The sequence below is a fragment of the Narcine bancroftii genome, chromosome 2 (assembly GCF_036971445.1).
Source record: "Narcine bancroftii isolate sNarBan1 chromosome 2, sNarBan1.hap1, whole genome shotgun sequence".
Lineage (NCBI taxonomy): Eukaryota > Metazoa > Chordata > Chondrichthyes > Torpediniformes > Narcinidae > Narcine > Narcine bancroftii.
This window is the reverse complement of record NC_091470.1, coordinates 347,879,519-347,884,230: the sequence shown is the minus strand read 5'-3', so window position 1 is coordinate 347,884,230 and position 4,712 is coordinate 347,879,519. Positions and strand designations below refer to the sequence as shown.

At 45.0% G+C, this 4,712-nt stretch overlaps 1 long non-coding RNA gene across 1 annotated transcript in view; it reads right to left on the bottom strand.

Moving 5' to 3' along the window:
- The window catches only part of LOC138752815 (uncharacterized), a 62,160-nt gene extending 61,006 nt beyond the window's left edge, over window positions 1–1,154 (bottom strand). Inside the window, exon 1 of the long non-coding RNA XR_011350966.1 lies at window positions 936–1,154. This is a non-coding gene — a long non-coding RNA (uncharacterized lncRNA). The remainder of the gene's footprint in view (window positions 1–935) is intronic.
- Window positions 1,155–4,712: the final 3,558 nt, after the last annotated feature.

The following is a 4,712-nucleotide window of genomic DNA, read 5'->3' as shown; positions in this document are numbered from 1 at the left end:
ATCCAGTATCCAGCTTCACCTTTAGGTTAAATATCGTAGGCTTGTTCTGGATTGTTCTCTGTATCTGGATCCTTGTGTGTAACTCGCTTCTATGCCCAGTACCTGGAAGTCAGAGTCTTCATTGTTGTTTTGTTTTATGTGGTGGATCTTCTTGTCTTTTTTCTTCACTGGTATTACTGTTTTCTTCATACCAGACTTGCACATCTTCATCCAGTGGTTTGCTTTACCACAAGCTCCACTTTCAGAACTGTATGCGGGGAATTTGTTTCAGTCATCGAAGGTGATTCCCGCCCAAACGACTCACACAGCCGACCTTCCTCCCCTCCCCTTGCCAGCCCAACTCGTGCTGCTGGTCTCTCACCACCCCCCCCCCCACCACCCACCGGCCCGATGTTCTGCTGGTCTCTCCCCCTCATCGGCCCAACTCTCACTGCCGGTCTCCTGCCTGCCTGACTCGCACTGCCTATCTCTGCCCCCTCCCTTTGCTGGCTTGTCTGTGCTGCCGGTCTCACCCCTCCCCCTGCTGGCCCGACTTATGCTGTCGGTCTCTGTCGCTCGCTGGCCCAACTCATACTGCCGGTCTCCCGCCCGCCTGTCATGCGCTGTCGATCTCCTCCCTCCTCCCCTCTCTGGCCCGACTCATGCTGCCGGCCTCTCCCCCACCGCCTGTCTGACTCGTGCTGCCAGTACCTGTATTTTCATTTTCAAATCTACATTAATGCGTGTGATTCAAAAAAATAGCAACACAATGAAATAAAATTTTGGATGAAGCTCATTGGTGACTAGAACAGGCCTGCGGGCGACTCATGTGGTCCCTGCGGGTGGCCAGCTGCTTGCAGGCACCGTGTTGGTGACCCCTGCTCTAGAGTTACTTGGATGGCTTCTTACATAACTTAAAGATACAAGATTTTAATAACAAAAGAGACTTTACTTACTGATGCCTTCCACCATCTCAGGAAACTGTTCACATGCTCACATATGCATGCCCCCCAGTGGTGCACTACAGTTACTACAGTGAGAAGGGTGCATTCTTACACGGTTACAAAATAGTTCACATTACCCTAACTATATAACAGTCACTATCAAAATGAAGCTCTTTGCTTCCCTAAAAGATGCTCCTGGAACAGGTCAATGCACCAAAAATGCATTCACAAAGCATGCTTTTCTCTGAATTCCACGGAATAGCTGGCCACAATAGCTGCTTCAAAAGGCTGTGTTCTCTCCAGCAGTCAGAATGGTTCACCTTTGCAAATTCACAATGTATTTCCAAATGTATCTCCAAATGTATCAAATTCTGGAACAGCCTCTGACAATCCTTCCCTCAGTTCTTGCAATGTATCGAATTCTGGAACAGCCTGTGACAATCCTTTCCTCAGTTCTTCCAATGTATTGAATTCTGGAACAGCCTGTGACGAGCCTTCCCTCAGTTCTTGCAATGTATAAAATTCTGGAACAGCCTGTGACAATCCTTCCCTCAGTTCTTCCAATGTATCGAATTGTCGCTGGGATGTGACTTGTGCTTGCTGCAATGTTAAATGTTAACTGTGACCATTTTGTCCCTCCTGTTTATACTATCCCTTATAGTGATAAACCCATTTTACTAAAATGGGAGCTCGTAATAGAGTGGGTGTCCTTATCACTCGTGCAGACAGAGCAAAGGTGCTCAGCGAAGCGAAAGCCACTGGGAGATCCCTACCACTTCCACTTGTGCCCACACCTCCTCGCTCACCACAATCTGGGACCAAAAACAACCCTTTCAAGTTAAACCACACTTCATTTGTGTATCTGCAGGATTGATTTACTGCACTTGGTGCACACTTTGTGCTCTTCTCTACATCGAAGAGACTGAGTACAGACTGGGAGATCGCTTCACAGTGACAGGGACCTCCCAGTGGCCAATCATGTCAGGTTTGTGTCCTACTCCAATGCTCACATGTCTGTCCATCACCTCAAGACCACCTGTAAATTGGAGGAACAACATCTAATTTTCTGTCTGGTCACTCTCCAACTGTATGACATTCTCCAGTTTATGCTAACCTGCTCTCCTTTCCTGCTCCCTTCCCTTCCCCCTTGTTGTCTTTACTGCAGATCTCCACCCTATTCTCTCTCTATTCACCTGGCCAGCTCTCCTTCCCCTGCTTGCTGCTGTGCCCTCCCTCCTTTCTCCACCTATTACCACCTGCTTTTGCGACCATGCTCCTCCTCCATTTATTTTTATTTAGGTGCCTCCTGACATGTTTCCAAACCTTGATGAAGGGCTCAAGCTCATATTTTTGTGTACCCCTCTCAAATCTCTTCTCATTCTTCCATGCCTCAAGGACAAAATATGTGCTTTCAGTTTGTACAATATTTATTGGTTCTATGAAAAAGTATCATATTGTCTTGGAATTTTAGCTTAAATTGCAAATCTTGATTTGACTGGAGGAAGGGTTCCCTCTTCTGCTTTTCATTTCCATTTCTGCCTTTCAGCTATCATTTGCAAGCAGTGCATTTTTCATAAGGTGCAAAGACAAGGCAGCTTTGCTAAGATGTTGAAATTAGGTGACACAATGTAAAGCAGATCCCAGTGTAACCTGAAGTTGTCAGCTGAAAAGAAATGCTGAAGTTTTAGTATAATTGTGGTGAAATGAACTCACCTTCAGCCTGGCTTAAGAGGCAGCTTCCATCTGACGTGTATCATCTGAATTGTACCATAGTAACTGTTGAACACCTACATATCCACATGGTTACTCACTGACAGTACCAAGGACTGAAAAATGGCTTTTCAGTCTGGAATGTGTGAAAAATCAATTTTTTAAAAAACATTGCTTAATTGCTAAATTGCAGGTCACCTTTATTATTCATAAAAATAGGCTGGATTTCTCCACATTCATCAATTTTTAAAACAAGAATTGATTTGATAGGTTCAGGCAACATTCACGTTGTGAAAAAGTTGCATTCCTGAAAAACTCTCCTGCAGTGCGGCCACAGCCCCACCCATCCCATCCCATTGAGTCCCCCTTTATACGTGGAGATGGGCTTCTATACATAATGGTTCTCTCTCTACAGTATTGATGAGTCAAACTAAAACCCAACGCTGGAGAAATTCATCAGGTCAAACGGTGTACTTTATGTAGCAAAGATAAAGGTGCATCACCAACGTTTTGGGTTTGAGCCTTTTTCATTGAGGTACAGTAAATTGTGAGGAAATAATGAGTCTTGTTGCTGCTAGTTCATGGCAGGGGGCTACATCAGAGGATCTGCTTGAACAACTGACGAAGCAATCACTTGAATAGCCTGCCATGATATTTCGAGTCATCAGGAACTGTGTGCATGTCAGGTTTGTCTTCAGTTTGAGTGGAGGCACACTTCTTCTTTCTTTGGCTTGGCTTTGCGGACGAAGATTTATGGAGGGGGTAAAAGTCCACGTCAGCTGCAGGCTCGTTTGTGGCTGACAAGTCCGATGCGGGACAGGCAGACACGGTTGCAGCGGCTGCAGGGGAAAATTGGTGGGTTGGGGTTGGGTGTTGGGTTTTTCCTCCTTTGTCTTTTGTCAGTGAGGTGGGCTCTGCGGTCTTCTTCAAAGGAGGTTGCTGCCCGCCGAACTGTGAGGCGCCAAGATGCACGGTTTGAGGCGAGATCAGCCCACTGGCGGTGGTCAATGGGGCAGGCACCAAGAGATTTCTTTAGGCAGTCCTTGTACCTTTTCTTTGGTGCACCTCTGTCACGGTGGCCAGTGGAGAGCTCGCCATATAGGTAAGATGGTTTAATAGAACATGCAGAACAGCCCTGCAACAGGCCCTTTTGCCCATGAATCTATGCTGAACATGAGGCTTGCTACATGACCTGCTGAGTACTTCTGGCATGTTCTCATTTTATTTCAGATTTCCACAGGTTGCAACTGTCTGCCTTTGGATTTTTGCTTTGGTGTCAGGTTGTTTGTAAGGTAATACCTAAGGCTCAGTATCAGTTGGTTTTGGATTTGTGCTTCACTCAAAAAAATGTTAGGGCTGAACTCATGATTTTGGCTGACAGTTCAAATGTGTCACATCATGTGCCATATCAAATGGTGATTGAATGCAAAATTGTTGAAGGTGCTATCCATAAAAAAGTGATACGTTACTGAGATAGTTTTAAAACAAGAAAATAGCAAACTTTGCCGAGGTTAACAGAAATAGGCGTGACTCGTAAGGCATTGTTTTTACATTGCCCATTTTCAATTGCCTTGAAATCAATAAGATTCTATTCAAAGTTTAAATGTATTGCTGGAATACATACATGGCATCACATGTAACCCTGAGATTCTTTTTTCCTGAAGTCCAGGCAGAATTTCTACTTATATTGGTAGTAAAATAAAACTACTCAAGAAAAGATCTTTGAAGCCTCTTTGACCACAGGGGAATCACTGGAGGATTGGAGAATAGCAAACATGGTCCCCTAGTTTATAAAGGGTAATTGGGAGAATCCTGGGAATTATAGACAGGTGAGCCTTATGTCAGTGCTGTGCTTCAGGTTAGGATCTATGAGCATTTGGAGAATTACAGTCTATTCAAGGATAGTCAGCAGATTTTCAGATGATATGAAGGTTGGAGGAGTTGTGGATGGAGCTGAAGGCAGTCGTAGGTTACAGAAGGGAGTCACTATCTCAAAAGATCTTTCCTGGACCCAAAAGACCAATGGCATTGTGAAGAAAGCACATCAGTGTCTCTACCTCCTCAGGAGCTTGCAGAGGT